Here is a 26,003-nt window from a genome sequence, read left to right on the forward strand (position 1 = left end):
ACCACAAAAATTCACAGACTTCTCCATCCCGGAAGAGGCTGCATTCTTTCTCTTGCACCATTCACAGATTCCCATTAAGAAGTACAAAAAATCAATTTTACGACATTTGATAAATGCAGCGAAATCCTGCATCCCTCTCAATTGCAAAAAATGTTCCCCCCCTTTCATTACTCACTGGCTTAGGAAAATAGAGGACATTAAAAAAAATAGAGGACTTGATCCTCACATCACAAGGTAAACAAGAATTTTTTAAACAAACCTGGGACATCTGGAATACCTTTATATTCTCTCTGGAAGGATGTCGCCTGCTATCGCCTTAGTGCTCTGAGCTTTCCTTGACTGGCCCCTTGGACAGTGGTTGCCATCGTATCTCATCCCCTCTTCTCCTTTCCTGATCTTTCACCCCTTCTCTTTTCTGCCTTCCTCCCCTATCTCTCACCCCCTCCACCCCCTCTCTCTTTTGGAAAAAGTGGAAAATTGGGAATGACGGCCCCACATGCCCCTCTGGATGGATTATGCCGGAGGGACCTGGGGTTTGTGTGACCCTGGATCTTGGTACAGTACTTTATCCGTGCCTTGAATCATTATGATTGATGGAAGGCAGACTCCCATTTGCGAATATACCTGGATCAAGTATTGTTCAGGTGCTTTTTGCTCTGTATTTCTCTGTTATATTATGTACTCGGGGGACCGTCTTCCCCTGTTTGGAGAAAAAAAAAAAGAAGCCTACGACACCTGGTATTCCCAGGCGGTCTCCCATCCAGGCATTAACCAGGCCTGACCCTGCTTAGCCTCCAAGATCAGATGAAATGGAACAGATTCAGGGTGATGTGGCCGTAGCCAATATCTTCAGGCACTCTCAACTCTCTTGACAAATGCCAAGATGGTCACCTTGGAAACAAGCGGAAAAAAATAGGTCAACGGCAACAACATAACAAGAAGCCTACGGCATCTGGAAATCCCAGGCGGTCTCCCATCCAGGGATTAAACTGGTCCCAACCCTGCTTAGCCTCTGAGATCAGATGAGATTGGGCTCTTTCAGGGTGATGTGGCCGTAGGAGATTTCTTCAGGCACTCTCAACCCTCTTGACTAACGCCAAGATGGTCACTTTGGGAAACAAACAAAAAAAAACAAGTTAACGCCAACAACATAAGAAGAAGTCTACAGCACCTAGTATTCCCAGGTGGTCTCCCATCCAGGTATTAACAAGGCCCGACCCTGTTTAGTCTCTGAGATCAGACAAGGCCCGACCCTGTTTAGTCTCTGAGATCAGACGAGACCCTGTTAAGTCTCTGAGATCAGATGAGATCTGGTGCTTTCAGGGTTATGTGGCCATAGGCAAGCTGGACTCTCAACCCTCTTGACAAACACCAAGATGGTCACCTTGGTAAACAAACAAAACAAAAACAAGTCAACGCCAACAACATAAAAAGAATCCTACAGCACCTAGTATTCCCAGGTGGTCTCCAATCCAGGTACTAGCAAGGCCCAACCTTGGGAAAAAAGACAGGTCAATGTCAACAACATAAAAAGAAGAATACGGCACCTGGTATTCCAACGCCATCTCCCATACAGGTACTAACTAGGCCCAACCCTTCTTAGCCTCAGAGATGAGAAGAGATAGGGCTCTTTCAGGGTGATGCTGTTGTAAGCGATCTCTTTGGGCACTCTCAACCCTCTTGACAAATGCCAAGATGGTCACCTTGGGAAACAAGCGGAAAAAAAAACGAATCAACGCCAACAACATAAAAAGAAGCTTACAATAACTGGTATTCCCAGGTGGTCTCCCATCCAGGTACTAACCAGGCCTGACTCTTCTTAGCCTCCAAGATCAGACAAGATTGGGTGCTTTCAGAGTGATGTGGCCATAGGCAATCTCTTCAGGCACTCTCAACCCTCTTGACAAACACCAAGATGGTGACCTTGGGAAACAAGCTAAAAAAAAACAGGTCAACGCCAACAACATAAAAAGAAGCCTACGACACCTGGTAATCCCAGGCGGTCTCCCATCCACGTACTAACAAGGCCCGACTCTTCTTAGCCTCCAACATTAAACGAGATCAGGTGCTTTCAGGGTGATGTGCCTGTAGGCAATCCCTTCAGGCACTTTCAACCCGCTTGACAAACGCCAAGATGGTCACCTTGGGAAACAAGCAAAAAAAAACTAAGTCAATGCCAACAACTTAAAAAAAAAAGCCTATGCCATTGAGAAATCCCAGGCAGTCTCCCATCCAGATACTAACCAGGTCCCAACCCTGCTTAGCCTCTGAGATCAAATGAGATTGGGCTCTTTCAGGGTGATGTGGCCATAGTAGATTTTTTCAGGCACGCTCAACCCTCTTGACAAACGCCAAGATGGTCACCTTGGGAAGCAAACAAAAAATCAAGTCAACGCCAACAACATAAAAAGAAGCCTACAGCACCTAGTATTCCCAGGCGGTCTCCCATCCAGGTATTACCAAGCGCGACCCTTTCTAGCCTCTGAGATCAGAGGAGATTGGGTGCTTTCAGGGTGATGTGCCCATAGGCAATCTCTTTGGGCACTCTCATCCCTCTTGAAAAATGCCAAGATAGTCACTCTGGGAAACAAGCGAAAAAAAACAGGTCAACGCCAACAACATGAAATGAAGAATATGGCACCTGGTATTCCAAGGCCGTCTCCCATTCAAGTACTAACTAGGCCCAACCCTTCTTAGCCTCCAAGATCAGAAGAGATAGGGTGCTTTCAGGGTGATGCTGCTGTAAGCGATCTCTTTAGGCACTCTCAACCCTCTTGACAAATGCCAAGATGATCACTTTGGGAAACAAGCGAAAAAAAAACAGGTCAACACCAACAACATAAAAAGAAGCCTGCGGCATCTGGAAAACCCAGGTGGTCTCCCATCCAGGTACAAATCAGGCCCAACCCTGCTTAGCCTCTGAGACCAGACGAGATTGGGTGCTTTCAGGGTGTTGTGCCCATAGGCAATTTCTTTGTGCACTCTCAACCCTCTTGACAAATGGCAAGATGGTCACCTTGGGATAAAAGGGAAAAAAAAACAGGTCAACGCCGACAACATAATGAGAAGCCTACGGCACCTGGTATTCCCAGGCTGTCTCCCATCCAGGTACTAACCAGGCCCATCGCTGCTTAGCCTCCGAGATCAGATGAGATTGGGCTCTCTCAGGGTGATTTGGCTGTAGGCACTCTCTTTGGGCACTCTGAAGCCTCTTGACAAAGGCCAAGATGCTCACCTTGGGAAACAAGCTAAAAAAAACAGGTCAAAGCCAACAACATAAAAAGAAGCCTACGGCATCCGGTATTCCAAGGCGATCTCTCAATCAAGACACTAACCAGGCCAGATCCTTCTATGGCACCTGGTCTTCCCAGGCAGTCTCCCATCCAGGTACTAACCAGGCCTGACACTGCTTAGCCTCTGAAATCAGACGAGATCGGGTGCTTTCAGGGTGATGTGGCTGTAAGCGTTCTCTTCAAGACACGCCCAACCCTCTTGACAAACGCCAAGATGGTCGCCTTGAGAAACAAGCGAAAAAAAAAGGTCAAAGCCAACAACATAAAAAATAGGATTTTTATATACAGCTTACCTGTAAAATCCTTTTCTTGAGAGTACATCACGGGACACAGGAGCTTCATTACATAGTGGGTTATATAGGCACATCTGGTGATTGGACACTGGTTAACCCCAAATTAAGGAGAATTCCTCCCCTATATAACCCCTCCCATATGGGGGGCACCTCAGTTTTGTAGCAAAGCAATAGGAAACCACGTAAAACCCAAGAGGGGTGGGAGCCCTGTGTCCCGTGATGTACTCTCAAGAAAAGGATTTTACAGGTAAGCTGTATATAAAAATCCTATTTTCTTGATCATACATCACGGGACACAGGAGCTTCATTACATAGTGGGATGACCCAAAGCAATGCTCAGATTGAGGGGAGGGAGACACAGATCATAATATATAGACCGCCAAGGACCGGAGGACCTAAACTGCAGCCTGCAGTACACTGCGCCCAAAGGCGATATCCTCTTGCTCTCTGACATCCACCTGATATAATCTGGTGAATGTGTGGACTGATGACCAAGTTGCAGCCTTACAGATCTGAGCCAGGGAGGCCTGGTGATGCACTGCCCAAGAAGCACTTACAGCCCTAGTTGAGTGCGCTTTCACTTGAAAAGGAGGGATCTTCCCTTTAACACTATAGGCCTGAGAAATAATCTGTCTAATCCACCTTGAGAGAGTGAATTTTGATGCCACCTGACCCTTCCTAGGGCCTTCCGGCAAAATAAATAAGCAATCAGTTTTCCTTATCTGAGCAGTTGCCTGAAGATAGATACCGATTGCCCTTACCACATCCAAAGTGTGCAAAGATTCTTCTTCTGCGGACTGTGGGTCCGGAAAAAAGGATGGTAGGCTTACATCTTGATTCAAATGGAATCCTGAAACCACCTTAGGCAGAAAGGAACTGTTGGGACGCATTACCACCAGGTCCTTATGAATAATTAGATACGGTTCTTTACTGGAGAGAGCTGCTAGTTCTGACACTCTTCTAGCCGTGGATATGGCTACCAAGAAAACCAATTTTTTAGTCAAAAGAACTAACGAAGCCTGATGCAAAGGTTCAAAAGGTTGCCCCTGCAAAGCTAAGAGAACCAAATTCAGATCCCATGGACATACCGGAGGTTTGACTGGCGGCCTTATCCGCATAGCCCCCTGGATGAAAGCCCGCACCAGGGAATGCGATGCAAGTGGTTTCTGAAAAAACACTGACAAGGCCGAAATATGCACCTTGATAGTGCTTACGGCCAAATTAATTTATAGGCCTGACTGGAGGAAGGCCAAGATCCTGCTAATGACATACTTTCTAGGATGACATTCCCTGAGTTCACAACAGGAAACATATGCCCTCCAGATTTTGTAGTAAATAAGCCTGGAGGCTGGCTTTCTGGCATTGACCAGAGTAGAAAGGACTGGCCCCGAAAGCCCACGGTTTCTCAGAATGTGGGTCTCAGCAGCCAAACCGTCAAATTCAGACTGTGTAAAGCAGGATGGTAAATTGGACCCTGTGAGAGCAGATCTGGCCGGAGAGGGAGGATCCACGGCCTGCCTACTGCCAACTTCATGATCTCTGCATACCACGGTCGCCTGGGCCAAGCCAGGGCTACCAAAAGAAGCGACTTTGTTTCCCTCTTGACTCTTCCCAGGAACCGCGACAGAAGCGGGCACGGGGGGAAGGCATGAATCAAATTGTACTGATCCCAGGGAACTGTCAGAGTATCCGACCCCTGAGCGAGTGTATCTCTTGTCCTTGACACAAATTTGTCCAGTTTTCTGTTGAACCTGGACGCAAACAGATCTACGTCTGGAGTACCCCACCTGCGACATATGTTCCAAAACACGTCGGGGTGCAGAGCCCATTCTCCTCGGCACAACTGCTGGCAGCACAGAAAATCTGCTTGCCAATTTTCCACTCCTGGAATGAAGACTGCAGAAAGGCATGAAACATGCCTTTCTGCCCAGACAAGTATGCGATTCACCTCTTTTTGCGCAACCAGACTCCTGGTACTGCCCTGGTGATTGATATTGGCCACTGCTGTGGCATTGCCGGACTGAACCCGAACAGGGAGACCCCGTAGTCTGAAAGACCAGTTTATGAGAGCCATATAAACTGCCCGGATCTCCAAGACATTTATGGGCAATAGCTTCTCGATCGCAGACCATTTCCACTGCGAGCATGTCTCCTCCAACACTGCTCCCCAGCCTGTCAGGCTGCCATTTGTCATAATAATCTTCCATGGAAGAGGAAGAAAAGTTTTGCCTTTCAGCAAATTCTCGGTTTGTAACCACCAGACGAGGCTCTTGCGTGTCCCTGGGGATAGACGCATAGGAAGATCCAAGGACTGGGGCTTCCTGTTCCAAGCGGCAAGGATGCATCTTTGCAGTTGGGCGAATGGAACGGTTTTGAAGGAGGCGACCATTTTCCCTAAAGCCGCCTACACACGACCAGACTTATGTCCGACAGACTTTCGAAGGAGTTCTGACGGAGTTCCGGCAGAGTTCTGACTGACTTTCCGAATGAGCGGACTTGGCCACACACAATCACACCAAACTCCGATGGATTCGAACGTGATGACGTACGACTCGACTCGAATAAGGAAGTTCATAGCCAGTAGCCAATAGCTGCACTAGCGTCGGTTTTAGTCCGTCGAAATAGCATACACACTAGCGAATTTCTCGGTAGGAACTGGGTCCAGCAGAGTTCTGTCGGAAGAATTTGAAGCATGTTCCATTTCTAAAGTCTGTCAGACTTTTGCGAATCAAAAGTCCGTTGCAGCCCACACACGATGGAATAGTCTGCCGGAATCATTCCGTCAGACTTTGGATGTTGAAAAGTCCGGTCGTGTGTACGGGGCATAACAGTCTCATGCACAACCGAATGGGGGAAGATCTTCTGCCCAGAATTAGGCGCACCAGATCCCCAATGGCCAAGGCTTTTGGCCTTGGTAGAAACACCTTGCCCTGAGCAGTGTCGATAACCATACCCAGGTATTCCAACCTGGTAGCAGGCTGTAGGGACGACTTTTCTAGGTTTATAATCCAACCTAGGCGTTCCAGGTGTTCTAGCGTTCTGGTAACACGGTGGTTCAGGAGCGCTACTGTTTTCTCTATGAGAAGCAAATAGTCTAGATAAGCCATGACGGATATACCCTGAGCTCTTAGGTTTGCCAAGAGAGGGTCCAGAATCTTTGTGAAGACTCGAGGGGCCGTAGCTAGCCCGAACGGCAAGGCCACAAATTGAAAATGGCGCCGCTCTACCGCGAACCTTAGATACTTTTGGTGTGCGGGAAAAATTGGCACATGGAGATATGCATCCTTGATGTCTATTGATGCCATAAACTCTCCCCCTTGCAGGGAGGAGACCACAGTGCAAATTGACTGTATTCGGAAGGACCGGATGCGTAAAAACTGGTTCAGATCCTTCAGATCCAGGATAGATCTGACACTTCCATTTGGCTTTGGAACGGTGAAGAGATTCGAGTAAAACCCTGAACCCTGTTCTTTTGGGTCCACTTCTACTATCACCCTCTGGGATAGTAGTGATCTAAGGCCAGAAATAGCGGTCTTTGCTTTACTGGGTCCCTGGGGATCCTTGACCTTAGAAAGCGAGAAGGTGGAATCTCCTGAAACTCCAGCTTGTAGCCCAGAGATACCGAAGAGACCACCCACTCGTCCCGGATCTCTTCCTGCCAGGCTTCTGCAAACTGCAGGAGCCTTCCCCCCACTTGGCCGAGCGGGGGCGCCCCTTCACAAGGAAGCTTTCGGGCTCTGCTTGGCAGGCTTTCGCCCCCAGGATTTCTTCTGCCCCTGGGCCCGGCCTTGAGCCTTTCTTGGAGAGGGGGGTTGAGAAGGCCGTCGCCACTGCTTAGAGCTTGATGCTCTGGGAGAAAGAGAACGCCTAAATGATGGACGTTTGCTCCTTTTGACTGGAAGGAGAGTAGATTTACCCCCTGAAATTTTTTGGACGAATTTGTCTAATTCTTTTCCAAACAAACATTCCCCTTTAAACGGGAACCCAATCAAATGCTTCTTGCATGATAGCTCAGCTGCCCAATTCTTTAGCCATAGGGCCCTTCGCATGTGTACCAACAGGAGAGACAAACGAGATGCTTGTTGGACAGAATCCAAAATCGCATCAATCATGAAACACAGAATTTGAGGTATTTCTGCATAATTCTCCACTTCCTCACTGGGAAGGAGGCCAAGCATCTGCTTAACCTGTTCGTTGAGGAACTGACACAACCCCACAGCTGCGACTGTAGGTTGCACTACAGCGCCAGTCATGGAAAAGGAGGCTTTTTTTTTTTTATTGAAAAACAAACTTTATTGAAAGGAGCAGAAAACAGGGTAAAAAGCAGACATAGCAAACATGCCATCGGTACAGAGGGTAACATAGGCCAACATGGCCAAGGCAGTATTGCCTATATGAGTACAGTAGATTATCTGTGCTGTAGAAAAATAAACACTCATCATTGGCAAAGTCATTATAGAGCCATTGTGTATCAGCCGGGGTAGGGGGAGCAAGCAGAGAAAAAGAAAAAGAGAAAATTAATACAAAAGTAACTGAAAAGGGGGGGGGAAGGAGGAGGAGAGGAAAATAATAAGAGGAGGCCCAATGGGTGGAAGATACACAGAAAGGGAGAGGCAGAGGGGGGAGGGGGGTAAGGGAGCAATATAGCAGCAAATCAGGTACATGTCTCCCCATCTTCCAACCATCTACCCCAGATCTGCTCATATTTAAGTGGACATCCTCTATGTGCATAAATCAATTTCTTATATGGAAGGATATCATTGATCTCCTTCTTCCAGCACTGGACCGTGGGGGGGAGGGCCTGCATCCAGCCACGAGCAATCCCTTTTCTCGCCAGGAACAGCGTTTCATGTAAAAAGGTGCGAAGAGGTTTGTCAGCGTCTAACTCCGGCAACAGACCAAGCAGGCACATCTTCGGGTCAAGGCTAGCAGGAGAGCCCATCCGATCATGGAGAAAGCGAATCACCTGTATCCAGTATGTTTGGATAACCGGACAGGACCATATGAGGTGATAGAAGGCGCCTGGGGTGTGGTCGCATAAGCGGCATCCCGGATTATACATTGGTTTAAACCGTGCTATCCTCTGGGGAGTCAAGTATGTCCTATGAATGATGTACAACTGCGTAAGGCGGTCCGACAGCTTGGGGGAAACTCTCTTCACATCCCCCAAGACTTCATCCCACTCCTCATCCTCAATTATTCCAAAATCCACCTCCCATCGGGTCTTAGCAGCATATGCCAATGTCACGGTGCCTGGGAGACGGATGGTGGAGTAGAGGGCGGAAATCAACCTGGTTGGCTCATCACCTTTAATTATATCAACTATAGGAGGGACTGTCAGGGTTGGGTTGGAGCCGGCGAATTGAGTCTATAAAGCATGTCGGAGCTGTAAGTACCTGAAAAGGACATGGTTAGGGAGTGAGAATTCTTCCTTTAATGTTTGAAATGATTTGAGCCCAGCGTTAGTCATAGTTTGGTGCACGTATAGGATCCCATAACGTATCCAGACCGCGGGGTCTGGAACGGACAACAGTTCGGGCAAATGAGTGTTGAACCAGAGAGGTGTATAGGAATGGACCTGCGGGGTCCCGATTTTTTTCAGGGCCGTCCGCCAGATCCTCCAGTGATGTGTGAGCATGTCTACTTTGTGATGGGGGGAATGTCCTGACAATGGGGCCCGAAGGACCGACTGAAGTGGGGTATGGGCCGGGTCGCCCGGACGTTGGCAAAGTAGTGTCTGGTATCTTGGTAGCTCGCTCTTGTCAAAATGATAAAAGTGGGACAATTGGGAGGCAAGATAGTAATCCTGGAAATCTGGAAGAGCAGCCCCTCCCAATATCGTTGGATTCTTCAGAATTTTCCAAGACAATTTGTGTCTGCTGTGACCCCATACAAATGAATTAAGAATTCATTCGATTGTTTTGAAAAACTTTTGTGGTATGTATAGGGGTGCATGCCACACCAAATAAAGTATCTTAGGTAGAAGTATCATTTTGACCAGACTGATGTGTCCCATAACACCTAGAGGTAGTCTGGCCCAGGTTTGTGTCTTGTTCTTGATCAGGGTATACAGGGGTTCAATGTTTAGAGGCACGTAGTCTGACGTCTTCTCTGAAGGGTGCTTGGGGAGTAGGAGCCAAAAAGGTGTAACACCATCATGGCTGAGCAGGGGGTAGCTCCGCCCGCCATAGGGATGATTGCTTAAAGTATAGTAGAAAAGGTGTGGATGTCGCGTAGCCTACGGTCTTCCCCAGGCGCTCTGCAGGTATAAAGGAGGCAGGGAGCGCATGCCGGCAAGGTCGCCCGGAGTCGATAAGCATGCTGTAAGAGCCGGAACTAGCGTTAAAGGAATTTCCGGGTTAGCCCCCAGGTTCCGCAAAGGGCCGTCAGTTGTAATGGGCCCATCAACGGCTTAATCAAAAAGTCATGGGCGCCCAGGTAGGGTAGCATGTTCAGTCTCGGTGTTCCCTCTGGTCAATCCAGGTGGACGCCAGTGCAGGATCTTCAAAAAAGAGGGTTCGGCCCTCGTGTTCCACGCGAAGCTTCGCAGGATACAACATTGCGTATTTGAGGTGTAGAACACGAAGGCGTAGTTTAACATCCTGAAACCTGGAGCGCTGCCGCTGTACCTCACTGGAGAAGTCTGGAAATACTGCCACATGCGTATTGGTATGAGGGATATTACCCCTTTCTCTGGTCAGGCGGAGGATTTTGTCGCGGTCCCGGAAATTAAGAAATTTCGCTATCAAGGTGCGCGGTGGGGCTCCCTGGGGAGGAGGACGAGCAGGAATGCGATGGGCCCTCTCCACCGCGAACATCACTGAAAATGCCTCTCTGCCGAAGGTGGAGGTCAGGAGATTTTCAAGGAAACCCGCCGGGTCGCTGCCCTCAGCCGACTCAGGGAGGCCAATAAAGCAGGGATTGCACTTTCGAAGGCGGTTCTCCATGTCGTCCTGTTTTGCGCTAAGCTGTTGCAACTGGCGGCGTACCTCGTCAGTGGTGTGTTGCAGGGGATGTATGATGTCCTCAGCTCTACTGATGCGGGTCTCTGTCTCCGCCACGCGGTCCCGGAGGGTGGAGAGGTCATGCCGGATGAGGGACACATCAATTTTAACCTCCTCAATTTTGGAGGTGAGCGTGCTCTGGCACAGGGCGATGGCATCGAAGACTTGGTTAGTGGCTGACGCAGAGTGGTCTGCGTCAGAGGGAGCTCTGGCGCCATCCCTGGCCCGGTGCTCCTCCTCATGGCGGCGGTACCTGGCAAGCTTGTCAGCGGCCTCGGCTGACTTTTTAGGAGGGGACATGGTCCAGAAGTGGTCCGAGGTGTTCCAATATGGCCGCTGTGTATTAGGCCAACCTCTTAAATTCCCCGCTCACAACAGCTGTACAGTGCCGCAATTAAGGTTATGGACTGTGTTCAAAAGGATCAGCGGCTGCAGCGGGAATAAACCGGGGACAGGACGGTCAGGGGGTTACAGATCACTGGGCACAGTACCTCAGCGGGTATAGCAAGATGGCCACTGCTCCTAGGCCCAGGCCGGTCCCACAGGCTGTCCCACCAGTCGCAGGAAGATAAAGGGGCACTTCACAGGTGGTAGAAAGCAATCGGTGGCCACAGCAGAGAGATGCAAGTTTGCAGGCAGTCATAAATGTAGAGGCCGCCTCGGGTGTAGCAAGATGGCCGCCGGCAGAGGGACCAGGCCGAAGCCGCGGACTGTCCCACCGGTCTCCGTCCGAAAAATAGGTCCCACACCCGCGGCCGAGGGCGATCCGGCAGCCGGGAGTGCTGCGGGGCAGCTCTGGAGTAGCCTAGGGGGCTGGGGAGGCCGGAGAGCCGCCGCCGGGTGTAGCAAGATGGCCGCCGCTCCGGCGCCTAGGTCGAAGCCACGGACCTTCCTACAGGCCGTCCCCGAACGGGGAAATCCTACCAGAACGGCTCCGCGCAGCGCCCGAACGGGCGGATGGCTCCAGGAGTATTGCGGGGGAGAAGGCAGGGACGTCCAGGCACAGTACCAAGGCAGGATGTTGCAGGATGGAGGTTGCAGGAGTGTGGACGAGCGGAGCTCCTACTGCAGACGTCCAACTCCATTGCAGCTCAGGCCACGCCCCCCGGAAAGGAGGCTTTTAATAATGTTTCCAGCTTCTTATCAGTTGGATCTTTAAATACCTGAGCATTATCCAAAGGACAGGTCAGGTTTCTATTCACGCAAGAAACAGCCGCATCGACAGATGGGACCCCCCATATCTTTTTTTTTTTATCAGAAAAAAGTAAAACATCCACAACAATGACCACACAGTGTACAAATTTTAAACTTCTCACCAGGTGGTATTTGACACCATCAAAGCTGCATAAATGTTTCCCCTCTTCCTCGAACATATGCTGGAGGTTTGGAGAAGAAGAGGGCACGTTGCTCCACATTTTTTGGTCCTGCCCCAGCTTGGTGGACTTCTGGACAGAGATCCGATGCATAACACAAAAATTCACAGACTTCTCCATCCCGGAAGAGGCTGCATTCTTTCTCTTGCACCATTCACAGATTCCCATTAAGAAGTACAAAAAAATCAATTTTACGACATGTGATAAATGCGGCGAAATCCTGCATCCCTCTCAATTGGAAAAAATGTTCCCCCCCTTTCATTACTCACTGGCTTAGGAAAATAGAGGACATTAAAAAAAATGGAGGACTTGATCCTCACATCACAAGGTAAACAAGAATTTTTTAAACAAACCTGGGACATCTGGAATACCTTTATATTCTCGCTGGAAGGATGTCGCCTGCTATCACCTTAGTGCTCTGAGCTTTCCTTGACTGGCCCCTTGGACAGTGGCTGCCATTGTGTCTCGTCCCCTCTTCTCCTTTCCTGATCTTTCACCCCTTCTCTTTTCTGCCTTCCTCCCCTATCTCTCACCCCCTCCACCCACTCTCTCTTTTGGAAAAAGTGGAAAATTGGGAATGACGGCCCCACCCCCCCTCTGGATGGATTAGTCTACAGCACCTAGTATTCCCAGGTGGTCTCTCATCCAGGTATTAACAAGGGCCGACCCTGTTTAGTCTCTGAGATCAGACGAGATCTGGTGCTTTCAGGGTTATGTGGCCATAGGCAAGCTCTTCAGGCACTCTCAACCCTCTTGACAAACACCAAGGTGGTCACCTTGGTAAACAAACAAACCAAAAACAAGTCAATGCCAACAACATAAAAAGAAGCCTACAGCACCTAGTATTCCCAGGTTGTCTCCAATCCAGGTACTAGCAAGGCCCAACCCTGTTTAGCCTCTGAGATCAGAGGAGATCGGGCGCTTTCAGGGTTATGTGCCCATATGCAATCTCTTTGGGCACTCTCAACCCTCTTGACAAATGTCAAGATAGTCACCTTGAGATACAAGCGAAAAAAGACAGGTCAATGTCAACAACATAAAAAGAAGAATACGGCACCTGGTATTCCAACGCCATCTCCCATCCAGGTACTAACTAGGCCCAACGCTTCTTAGCCTCAGAGATGAGAAGAGATAGGGCTTTTTCAGGGTGATGCTGCTGTAAGCGATCTCTTTGGGCACTCTCAACCCTCTTGACAAATGCCAAGATGGTCACCTTGGGAAACAAGCGGAAAAAAACAAACAAATCAATGCCAACAACATAAAAGAAGCCTACAATAACTGGTATTCCCAGGTGGTCTCCCATCCAGGTACTAACCAGGCCTGACTCTTCTTAGCCTCCAAGATCAGACAAGATTGGGTGCTTTCAGAGTGATGGGGCCGTAGGTGATCTCTTCGGGCACTCTCAACCCTCTTGACAAATGCCAAGATGGTCACCTTGGGAAACAAGTGAAAAAAAAAAACAGGTCAAGGCCAATAACATAAAAAGAAGCCTACGGCACCTGTTATTCCCAGACGTTCTCCTATCCTGGTATTAACCAGGCCGTACACTGCTAGGCCTCTGAGATCAGATGAGATTGTGCGCTTTCAGGGTGATGTGGCCATAGGTGTTCTATTCAGACACTCTCAACCCTCTTGACAAATGCCAAGATGGTCATCTTGGGAAAAAAGTGAAAAAAAAACAGGTCAACGCCAACAGCATAGACCCTGGCGGTCTCCCATCTGACCCTGACCCTGCTTAGCCTCTGAGATCGGGCACTTTCAGGGTGATGTGGCCTTAGGCGAACGCTTCGGGACATACTCAAAACTCTTGACAGATGCTAAAATGGTCACCTTGGGAAACAAGCGGAAAAAAAACAGGTCAAAGCCAACAATATAAAAACATTCCTACGGCACCTGTAATTAGGTACTATCCAGACCGGACCCTGCTTAGCCTCTGAGATCAGATGAGATCGGGCGCTTTCAGGGTGATGTGGCCGTAAGTTGACAAATACCAAGATGGTCACCTTGGGAAACAAGCGGAAAAAAAAAAACATGTCAACGCCAACAGCATAAAAGGAAGCCTACGGCACCTGGTATTCCCAGTCGGTCTCCCATCCAGTTACTAATCAGGCCCGACAATGCTTAGCCTCCGAGATCAGACAACATCGGGCACTTTCAGGGTGATTTGGCCGTAGGCACTTTCTTTGGGCACTCTCACCCTCTTGACAAACGCCAAGATGGTCATCTTGGGAAACAAGCGAAAAAAAACAGGTCAACGCCAACAACATAAAAAATAGGATTTTTATATACAGCTTACCTGTAAAATCCTTTTCTTGAGAGTACATCACGGGACACAGGAGCTCCATTACATAGTGGGTTATATAGGCACCTCTGGTGATTGGACACTGGTTAACCCCAAATTAAGGACAATTCCTCCCCTATATAACCCCTCCCATATGGGGGGCACCTCAGTTTTGTAGCAAAGCAATAGGAAACCACGTAAAACCCAAGAGGGGTGGGAGCCCTGTGTCCCGTGATGTACTCTCAAGAAAAGGATTTTACAGGTAAGCTGTATATAAAAATCCTATTTTCTTGATCATACATCACGGGACACAGGAGCTTCATTACATAGTGGGATGACCCAAAGCAATGCTCAGATTGAGGGGAGGGAGACACAGATCATAATATATAGACCGCCAAGGACCGGAGGACCTAAACTGCAGCCTGCAGTACACTGCGCCCAAAGGCGATATCCTCTTGCCCTCTGACATCCACCTGATAGAATCTGGTGAATGTGTGGACTGATGACCAAGTTGCAGCCTTACAGATCTGAGCCAGGGAGGCCTGGTGATGCACTGCCCAAGAAGCACTTACAGCCCTAGTTGAGTGCGCTCTCACTTGAAAAGGAGGGATCTTCCCTTTAACACTATAGGCCTGAGAAATAATCTGTCTAATCCACCTTGAGAGAGTGGATTTTGATGCCGCCTGGCCCTTCCTAGGGCCTTTCGGCAAAATAAATAAGCAACCAGTTTTCCTTATCTGAGCAGTTGCCTGAAGATAGATACTGATTGCCCTTACCACATCCAAAGTGTGCAAAGATTCTTCTTCTGCGGACTGTGGGTCCGGAAAAAAGGATGGTAGGCTTACATCTTGATTCAAATGGAATCCTGAAACCACCTTAGGCAGAAAGGACCTGTTGGGACGCATTACCACCAGGTCCTTATGAATAATTAGATACGGTTCTTTACTGGAGAGAGCTGCTATTTCTGACACTCTTCTAGCCATGGATATGGCTACCAAGAAAACCAATTTTTTAGTCAAAAGAACTAACGAAGCCTGATGCAAAGGTTCAAAAGGTTGCCCCTGCAAAGCTGAGAGAACCAAATTCAGATCCCATGGGCATACCGGAGGTTTGACTGGCGGCCTTATCCGCATAGCCCCCTGGATGAAAGCCCGCAGCAGGGAATGTGATGCAAGTGGTTTCTGAAAAAACACTGACAAGGCCGAAATATGCACCTTGATAGTGCTTACGGCCAAATTCATTTCTAGGCCTGACTGGAGGAAAGCCAAGATCCTGCTAATGACATACTTTCTAGGATGACATTCCCTGAGTTCACAACAGGAAACATATGCCCTCCAGATTTTGTAGTAAATAAGCCTGGAGGCCGGCTTTCTGGCATTGACCAGAGTAGAAAGGACTGGCCCCGAAAGCCCACGGTCTCTCAGAATGTGGGTCTCTGCAGCAAAACCGTCAAATTCAGACTGTGTAAAGCAGGATGGTAAATTGGACCCTGTGAGAGCAGATCTGGCCGGAGAGGGAGGATCTACGGCCTGCCTACTGCCAACTTCATGATCTCTGCGTACCACGGTCGCCTGGGCCAAGCCGGGGCTACCAAAAGAAGTGACTTTGTTTCCCTCTAGACTCTTCCAAGGAACCGCGACAGAAGCGGGCACGGGGGGAAGGCATGAATCAAATTGTACTGATCCCAGGGAACTGTCAGAGCATTCGACCCCTGAGCGAGTGTATCTCTTGTCCTTGACACGAATTTGTCCAGTTTTCTGTTGAACCTGGACGCAAACAGATCTATGTCTGGAGTACCCCACCTGCGACATATGTTCCAAAACACGTCGGGGTGCAGAGCCCATTCTCCTAGGCACAACTGCTGGCGGCGCAGAAAATCTGCCTGCCAATTTTCCACTCCTGGAATGAAGACTGCAGAAAGGCATGTTCCATGCCTTTCTGCCCAGACAAGTATGCGATTCACCTCTTTTTGCGCAACCAGACTCCTGGTACCACCCTGGTGATTGATATAGGCCACTGCTGTGGCATTGTCGGACTGAACCCGAACAGGGAGACCCCGTAGTCTGAAAGACCAGTTTATGAGAGCCATATAAACTGCCCGGATCTCCAAGACATTTATGGGCAATAGCTTCTCGATCACAGACCATTTCCACTGCGAGCACGTCTCCTCCAACACTGCTCCCCAGCCTGTCAGGCTGCCATTTGTCATAATAATCTTCCATGGAAGAGGAAGAAAAGTTTTGCCTTTCAGCAAATTCTCGGTTTGTAACGAGACTCTTAGACTCGTTAGACGAGACTCTTGCGTGTCCCTGGGGATAGACGCATAGGAAGATCCAAGGACTGGGGCTTCCTGTTCCAAGCCGCAAGGATGAATCTTTGCAGAGGCCTTGAGTGGAACTGGGCGAATGGAGCGGCCTCGAAGGAGGCGACCATTTTCCCTAAGAGTCTCATGCACAACCGAATGGGGGAAGATCTTCTGCCCAGAATTAGGCACACCAGATCCCCAATGGCCAAGGCTTTTGGCCTTGGTAGAAACACCTTGCCCTGAGCAGTGTCGATAACCATACCCAGGTATTCCAACCTGGTAGCAGGCTGTAGGGACGACTTTTCTAGGTTTATAATCCAACCTAGGCGTTCCAGCTGTTCTAGCGTTCTGGTAACACTGTGGTTCAGGAGCGCTACTGTTTTCTCTATGAGAAGCAAATCGTCTAGATAAGCCATGACGGCTATACCCTGAGCTCTTAGGTTTGCCAAGAGAGGGTCCAGAATCTTTGTGAAGACTCGAGGGGCCGTAGCTAGCCTAAACGGCAAGGCCACAAATTGAAAATGGCGCCGCTCTACCGCAAACCTTAGATTCTTTTGGTGTGCGGGTAAAATTGGCACATGGAGATATGCATCCTTGATGTCTATTGATGCCATAAACTCTCCCCCTTGCAGGGAGGAGACCACAGTGCGAATTGACTGTATTCAGAAGGACCGGATGCGTAAAAAACGGTTCAGATCCTTCAGATCCAGGATAGGTCTGACACTTCCATTTGGCTTTGGAACAGTGAAGAGATTCGAGTAAAACCCTGAACCCTGTTCTTTTGGGTCCACTTCTACTATCACCCCCTGGGATAGTAAGTGATCTAAGGCCAGGAATAGCGGTCTTTGCTTTACTGGGTCCCTGGGGATCCTTGACCTTAGAAAGCAAGAAGGTGGAATCTCCTGAAACTCCAGCTTGTAGCCCAGAGATACCGAAGAGACCACCCACTCATCCCGGATCTCTTCACGCCAGGCTTCTGCAAACTGCAAGAGCCTTCCCCCCACTTGGCCGAGCGGGGGCACCCCTTCACAAGGAAGCTTTCGGGCTCTGCTTGGCAGGCTTTCGCCCCCAGGATTTCTTCTGCCCCTGGGCCCGGCCTTGAGCCTTTCCTGTAGAGGGGGGTTGAGAAGGCCGTCGCCACTGCTTTGAACTTGATGCTCCGGGAGAGAGAGAATGCCTAAATGATGGACGTTTGCTCCTTTTGACTGGAAGGGGAGTAGATTTACCCCCTGAAATTTTTTGGACGAATTTGTCTAATTCTTCTCCAAACAAACGTTTCCCTTTAAACGGAACCCAATCAAATGCTTCTTGCATGATAGCTCAGCTGCCCAATTCTTTAGCCATAGGGCCCTTCGCATGTGTACCAACAGGAGAGACAAACGAGATGCTTGTTGGACAGAATCCAAAATCGCATCAATCATGAAACACAGAATTTGAGGTATTTCTGCATAATTCTCCACTTCCTCATTGGAAAGGAGGCCAAGCATCTGCTTAACCTGTTCCTTGAGGAACTGACACAACCCCACATCTGCGACTGTAAGTTTCACTACAGTGCCAGTCATGGAAAAGGAGGCTTTTAATAATGTTTCCAGCTTCTTATCAGTTGAATCTTTAAATACCTGAGCATTATCCAAAGGACAGGTCAGGTTTCTATTCACGCAAGAAACAGCCGCATCGACAGATGGGACCCCCCATTTCTTGGTGAAACTTTCCTCCAGAGGATAAAGCATAGAAAACCTTTTAGGAGGAGCAAACAGTTTATCGGGATGTCCCCAATCCTCATACAACAATTTATCCATTAAGGGATTAATTGGAAAGGAAAAGGCAGGTTGTGGGATTTTCCTGACTCCCAGGGAAGAAACAGAGGATGTAGCGATCTCAGCAGCAGGCATTCTGAATGTGGTACGCACCAATTCAGTATAATACTGCACCTGTTTTCTAAGTGCCAGGGAGGAGGGGACTCTCTCCTCTTCCTCTGATTCATCCAACTGCTCAAGATCCCTGTCCCAAGATAGGGATCTCTCCTCATTGTCAGAAGTGTCATCTGAAAGAGGAATCTCAGCAGAGGGAGGGGATCTACCCCTTTTCCTGCTATCTTTCAGGGAAGCTGAAATAAAATTCATGATTCTCCCTTCAAAACCCTCCAATGTAGCCCTAAGGGAGTCCTCAGTGATGTATACCGGGGCTGAAATATTAGGAGAGGCTGCAAATCCTGACAGGGGCACTGTGAGGCTGACTTCAGTCTTGCAGGGGGGGGATGGTAACCTACAGGCATTTTTAGAACCCCTAGACCTAGGCGGTGACTTACCAGTGTCCTTGTTATCTCCCCCTGAGACCCTCTTACGAGGAGACTTAGTCCTAAGCTACAAAGCAGAGGTACTAGTACAAAGTGCAATCACTGTTGTGCTTAAAGTCTCACAATAAATTTATATGCTTAAACTGCACAACCTGATGCTGAGTAGGTGTCTTAGGTTTGCCTGGATCGAATCCCTTGGGATGCTTACTGCCCACAGCTCCTGTGTCTCCACTTACAGCCCCCTGACGCTCTGGGCTGTAAAACTGCCGCCTGGCGCCTGCGCAGTACAGCGCCGTGCACACCGAACGACGCGGCTCGCAAACACACTCCCGCCTCCTCCATTAGCACGGGAGCGTGCTTGGCACGCGTGCACGAGGACTGCCGGTATCCAGGGGGAAGGGAATTGCCATCGGAGCTGTCTGGGACCCCCAGACTACGTGGGACCCCTGTATTACCTTCATTGTGGCAGAGATTGCAGTGGAGACATGAGTCATCTGGGAGAACCAGGCTTCACTGAGCGTGTGTATCTGAAAGGCATGTAAGTATGCATCAGGCTGCTCTTACTCCCCCTAGTTGTGAAAACCAGGTAAGACATACAACTACTCAATGAAGAAATCCATAATATAATTTATACAGGATTAACTTCCCTTACCTGTCCTTGCCGCAGGAATTGCTGAAAACAGACAGATTCCAGCCTTCACCCATCACGGCGGGCAGAGTTGTGCCAACCTTCAGGTTTTTTTTGGGGTTCCTTCTCAGAAGAACCTCCTACCTGGACCTTGTAAAAGACTCTGCCAGAAACTTTCGTGCCACTATGTAAATAGTACAGTAAGTCTGGTTTTCCCAGAGCCCAGTCTTCCAATAGGAGAGGACTTACAGGCAAAACCTCGTTTCTTCAGATGACGAGTCCCGGGTACCATATCATCTTGGGAGTCAAAATATCGGCCCGAGATATGGATCCGGTTTGTTGTAGCCCTTAGGCCCCTGCAGGGACCTGCACAGAACTTTCTTCATAGCACATGTTTTACGTGACCAACCACCACTGGCGAAGGAAAAAATGAGGTGCCTCCCATATGGGAGGGGTTATATAGGGAAGGAATTCTCCTTAATTGGGGGTTAACCAGTGTCCAATCACCATAGGTGCCTATATAACCCATTATGTACTGATCCTGTGTCCCGTGATGTATGATCAAGAAATAAGCATACGGCACCTGGTATTCCCAGTCGGTCTTCCATCCAGTTACTAATCAGGCCCGACAATGCTTAACCTCCGAGATCAGACACGATCGGGCACTTTCAAGGTGATGGGGCCATAGGCGATCTCTTTGGGCACTCTCAACCATCTTGACAAACGCCAACATGGTGATCTTGGGAAACAAGCTAAAAAAAACAAGTCATTGCCAACATTGGAGGCTAAGCAGGGTTGGGCAATCAGTTTCCTTGCCTGAAATAGGCATCTCAGAACTGCCATCTGGCTGCTTCCCGGGTTTCCAACTCAATCAACTAATCCCAGGAGACAATACTTCGCCTCCATCCTGGTGGAGGTTCCAAACACCCGATCAATGGTTCCTGTCACCTCCGTCCAGTAGCAGATCAACTTCGGGCATCTCCAAAACATGTGCATCATGTCTCCCACCATGTTCCCGCACCGGGGGCAACTTGCGTGCGGCCGTTCGGCCAAATTGAAAAAGTTTACGAGGAGCATAATAAGTTCTATATAATAAGAACAGATGTGACATCCTCTGAGAGGAGAGCCACAATTGACCACAGGCAGTATTCCTGTGGCCAATTATATCTCAAGGGGGTTTAGTACACACCCCACACTATATAAGGCCGCCAGCGAGGCCGCCTTGTATAGTGTGTTTCGGCGGTCAGGGATAGAGGACGATAGGCAGGGACAGTGTCTTTACTGCTTGGGAACCTAGCACTGTTACAGTGGGTGTTATGTGCCTCCTGCACAGTACACACCTGAAGCTACCCTTTATTACTGGTGTTCAATTTTTGCAATACAGGCATCTGCAGTGCAGAAGTTAGAGTGGGTGTTGTGTGCCTCCTGCACAGTATACAGCTGAAGATACCCCTTATTGCTGGTGTTCTGTTTCTGTAATGCAGGAACCTAGCTCTGTTACAGTGGGTGTTGTGTGCCTCCCACGCTTGTCCTTATTTTCGGCAGCTGGACGTGTTGAGCCACATCATGCCGAACACTTTGTCGGATGTGAAAGACCAAGCCCTCCTAATGCTCCTCATCCTCTCTCACCCAGGCTCAGGGTACTAGCCTGTGTTCTGTATAAACTAGGCTTTCTTCTGTATAACCTATCCTCTCTTTATACTCTAGCCTGTCGTTTATGTACACTAGAATCTTTGTTTACCTCATAAATGGCAGTGTATATAGAAGGTAAGCTAGAGAATAAAGAAGACAGGCTAGTGTATACAGGACACATGCTAATGTATACAGAAAACAGGCTTGGTTATAGAGAGAGACTGAGACTATTATATTCAGAAGAAAGCGAGTGTATATAGAGAGGCAGGCTGCGGTATACAGAGAGGCTAGTGAATACAGATAGGGTGATGTATACAGAAATGATAGTGTATACAGAGAGGCTAGAGTATACAGTTATTCTGGGGTATACAGAGAGGCTAGTTTAAAGAGAGGCTAGTGTATACAGAATACAGACTCGTGTATGCAGATAGGCTTGAGTATACAGAGATACTAGAGTAAACAGTGAGGCTGGGGTACACAGAGAGGCTTGTTTAAAGAGAGGCTAGTATATACAAAGATGTTAGTGTATAGAGAGAGTCGAGTGTATACAGATAGGACAGTGCATATAGAGAGACTAGTGTATACAGAAGACAGGCTTGGGTATACATCAAAGCTGATAGTGTATACAGAAGACTGGGTAGTGTATACAGAGAATCTAGTGGGTACAGAAGACAGGCTGGTGTATTCTAGCTAGTTTTTACAGTCTAGTGTATACAGAACACAGGCTGTGGTATACAGAGGGTTTAGTGTATTCAGAGAGTCTGGCGTATAGAGATGCCAGGGTGTACAGAGAAGCTAGTATATATAGAAGACTACAGCATACAGAAGAAAGGCTAGTGAATACAGAATAAAGGCTGGCTTCTATGGAGAGGTGTATGCAGAACACTATCTAGGGTATAAAGAGAGGCTAGATTATACAGAGAGGCTAGTGCATACAGTGAAGCTATTTTATATAGAAGCCTGCTTAGTGTATACAGAGAAGCTAGTGTGTACAGAACAAAGGCTAGACAGGCTATAACGAGAGACAAGTGTTTACAGAGGACAGTTTGGGGTATAGAGAGATGCTAGTTTATACAGAGAGGGCATACAGAAGACAGAAGACGGGCTAGTGTATTCAGAACATAGGCTAGGTATTCAGACAGTCTAGTGTATACAGTCGGCGAGTGTATAAATAAGACTGGCTAGTTTACACAGTGTTTACAGAGATGCAAGGGTGTACAGAGAAGCTGGTATATAAAGAAGACTACAGCATACAGAAGAAACGCTAGTGAATACAGAATACAGACTCGTGCATGAAGATAGGCTTGAGTATACAGAGATGCTAGAGTAAACAGTGAGGCTGGGGTACACAGAGAGGCTAGTTTAAAGAGAGGCTAGTATATACAAAGATGTTAGTGTATATAGAGAGATTAGTGTAAAGAGAGAGTCGAGTGTATACAGAAAGGACAGTGCATATACAGAAGATAGGTTTGGGTATACATCAAAGCTGATAGTGTATACAGAAGACTGGGTAGTTTATACAGAGAGTCTAGTGGGTACAGAAGACAGGCTGGTGTATTCTAGCTAATTTTTACAGTCTAGTGTATACAGAAGACAGGATGTAGAATACAGAGGGTTTAGTGTATTCAGAGAGTCTGGTGTATACAGTCGGCGAGTGTATACATAAGACTGGCTAGTTTACACAGGGTTTACAGAGATGCAAGGGTGTACAGAGAAGCTAGTATACATAGAAGACTACAGCATACAGAAGAAAGGCTAGTGAATACAGAATAAAGGCTGGCTTCTACGGAGAGGCTAGTGTATGCAGAACACTATCTAGGGTATAAAGAGAGGCTAGATTATACAGAGAGGCTAGTGCATACAGTGAAGCTATTTTATATAGAAGCCTGTTTAGTGTATACAGAGAAGCTAGTGTGTACAGAAGAAAGGCTAGAAAGGCTATAAAGAGAGACAAGTGTTTACAGAGGACAGTTTGGGGTATAGAGAGATGCTAGTTTATACAGAGAGGGCATACAGAAGACAGAAGACGGGCTAGTGTATTCAGAACATAGGCTAGGTATTCAGAGAGTCTAGTGTATACAGTCGGCGAGTGTATAAATAAGACTGGCTAGTTTACACAGTGTTTAAAGAGATGCAAGGGTGTACAGAGAAGCTGGTATATAAAGAAGACTACAGCATACAGAAGAAAGGCTAGTGAATACAGAATACAGACTCGTGCATGCAGATAGGCTTGAGTATACAGAGATGCTAGAGTAAACAGTGAGGCTGGGGTACACAGAGAGGCTAGTTTAAAGAGAGGCTAGTATATACAAAGATGTTAGTGTATATAGAGAGATTAGTGTATAGAGAGAGTCGAGTGTATACAGAAAGGACAGTGCATATACAGAAGATAGGCTTGGGTATACATCAAAGCTGATAGTGTATACAGAAGACTGGGTAGTTTATACAGAGAGTCTAGTGGGTACAGAAGACAGGCTGGTGTATTCTAGCTAATTTTTACAGTCTAGTGTATACAGAAGACAGGATGTAGTATACAGAGGGTTTAGTGTATTCAGAGAGTCTGGTGTATACAGTCGGCGAGTGTATACATAAGACTGGCTAGTTTACACAGGGTTTACAGAGATGCAAGGGTGTACAGAGAAGCTAGTATATATAGAAGACTACAGCATACAGAAGAAAGGCTAGTGAATACAGAATAAAGGCTGGCTTCTACGGAGAGGCTAGTGTATGCAGAACACTATCTAGGGTATAAAGAGAGGCTAGATTATACAGAGAGGCTAGTGCATACAGTGAAGCTATTTTATATAGAAGCCTGTTTAGTGTATACAGAGAAGCTAGTGTGTACAGAAGAAAGGCTAGAAAGGCTATAAAGAGAGACAAGTGTTTACAGAGGACAGTTTGGGGTATAGAGAGATGCTAGTTTATACAGAGAGGGCATACAGAAGACAGAAGACGGGCTAGTGTATTCAGAACATAGGCTAGGTATTCAGAGAGTCTAGTGTATACAGTCGGCGAGTGTATAAATAAGACTGGCTAGTTTACACAGTGTTTAAAGAGATGCAAGGGTGTACAGAGAAGCTGGTATATAAAGAAGACTACAGCATACAGAAGAAAGGCTAGTGAATACAGAATACAGACTCGTGCATGCAGATAGGCTTGAGTATACAGAGATGCTAGAGTAAACAGTGAGGCTGGGGTACACAGAGAGGCTAGTTTAAAGAGAGGCTAGTATATACAAAGATGTTAGTGTATATAGAGAGATTAGTGTATAGAGAGAGTCGAGTGTATACAGAAAGGACAGTGCATATACAGAAGATAGGCTTGGGTATACATCAAAGCTGATAGTGTATACAGAAGACTGGGTAGTTTATACAGAGAGTCTAGTGGGTACAGAAGACAGGCTGGTGTATTCTAGCTAATTTTTACAGTCTAGTGTATACAGAAGACAGGATGTGGTATACAGAGGGTTTAGTGTATTTAGAGAGTCTGGTGTATACAGTCGGCGAGTGTATACATAAGACTGGCTAGTTTACACAGTGTTTATAGAGATGCAAGGGTGTACAGAGAAGCTAGTATATATAGAAGACTACAGCATACAGAAGAAAGGATAGTGAATACAGAATAAAGGCTAGATTATACAGAGAGGCTAGTGCATACAGTGAAGCTATTTTATATAGAAGCCTGTTTAGTGTATACAGAGAAGCTAGTGTGTACAGATGAAAGGCTAGACAGGCTATAAAGAGAGACAAGTGTTTACAGAGGACAGTTTGGGGTATAGAGAGATGCTAGTTTATACAGAGAGACTAATGTATACAGAAGACAGGCTAGGGCATACAGAAGACGGGCTAGTGTATTCAGAAAATAGGCTAGTGTATACCGAAGACAGGCTTTTGTATGCAGAAGACCGGCTAGTGTATACAGAGAGTTATTTTGAGTAATGTAACTATCGCTCGCTAACGTATATACAAAGATGTTAGTGTATATAGAGAGATTAGTGTATAGAGAGAGTATAGTTTTATTGCTTTTCTGACATTAACCGAGTATCTCTGACATTAACTGAGTATCTCTCTGCACTAGGATCTTAATAATAATAATAGGATTATGTAGGATTATGTAAGGCAAAGGTCAACTAGTCGAATATAAGCTTTCTCAGTGGTACCGGCATATCCTTTAAATTTAGACTATCAAGCTAAGCTTTCAATCTCTTACCGTTGAACAGCGATACTTCCTCCCTGCAATATTAAGCCATTTAAATGTCTTATTGGTCGCCTATATTATACAACTCTCTGAAAAGCATATATCTAGAGAATAAAACTAGTCTTACATCTTAATTAAACTGTTTTATTGCTCAACCCGTATGAAGCTGTCATGACATAAGCAAATAAGTCACAGTTAAAACACAGTGACAAAACATTTCTTTTTACCGCAGCAAAATGTTAGAAAAGCAGTGTAAACCGTCTTTCTGCCATATGCTTCAGAAAATTAATGTATCGCTTTTAAATCCATATCAATTCCACATCCTAATGTAATCTGTCTAAAATTTTAACATTTACTGATAGCAATTACTGATATTACATTATGATTATACCAGTGGAAATGGACCGCGTAATGGAATTGTCAAATTAATCATAATCTCAGAGTTAACTTAGCTGATAAATTTACGATTTACTCAACGTTTTACTCAACGATTTAAACTTAGATTTTTTCAGGCTAAGTCAATTTAATTTTAAATAATTTATACTATATTCTACTGTACTCCTAAATAATGTACTGTTTTTCTGCATTTTAGCCGTGCTCATATTTCGTGTTATGTTGCTATTCCGACAATCGGCCTTAATGAGGATATTACTTTGCAACAATCTCTTGATCCATTTTGTGTATTCACTTTATCTGTATTT

At 47.1% G+C, this 26,003-nt stretch overlaps 6 pseudogenes; all 6 read right to left on the reverse strand.

The window, feature by feature from the left end:
* Positions 1 to 1,755: 1,755 nt before the first annotated feature.
* Positions 1,756 to 1,874, reverse strand: LOC143998770 (5S ribosomal RNA; annotated as a pseudogene).
* Positions 1,875 to 3,067: 1,193 nt separating this feature from the next.
* On the reverse strand, positions 3,068 to 3,186 carry LOC143998516 (5S ribosomal RNA; annotated as a pseudogene).
* Positions 3,187 to 12,790: 9,604 nt separating this feature from the next.
* Positions 12,791 to 12,909, reverse strand: LOC143998958 (5S ribosomal RNA; annotated as a pseudogene).
* Positions 12,910 to 13,229: 320 nt separating this feature from the next.
* On the reverse strand, positions 13,230 to 13,348 carry LOC143998926 (5S ribosomal RNA; annotated as a pseudogene).
* A 672-nt stretch (positions 13,349 to 14,020) lies between these two features.
* LOC143998740 (5S ribosomal RNA) lies at positions 14,021 to 14,139 on the reverse strand (annotated as a pseudogene).
* Positions 14,140 to 20,044: 5,905 nt separating this feature from the next.
* On the reverse strand, positions 20,045 to 20,163 carry LOC143999254 (5S ribosomal RNA; annotated as a pseudogene).
* Between the last annotated feature and the right edge of the window lie 5,840 nt (positions 20,164 to 26,003).

The sequence above is a fragment of the Lithobates pipiens genome, unplaced genomic scaffold, assembly GCF_037356315.1.
Source record: "Lithobates pipiens isolate NorthernLeopardFrog02 unplaced genomic scaffold, aLitPip1_a1.2 Scaffold_19, whole genome shotgun sequence".
NCBI classification, from domain to species: Eukaryota; Metazoa; Chordata; class Amphibia; order Anura; family Ranidae; genus Lithobates; species Lithobates pipiens.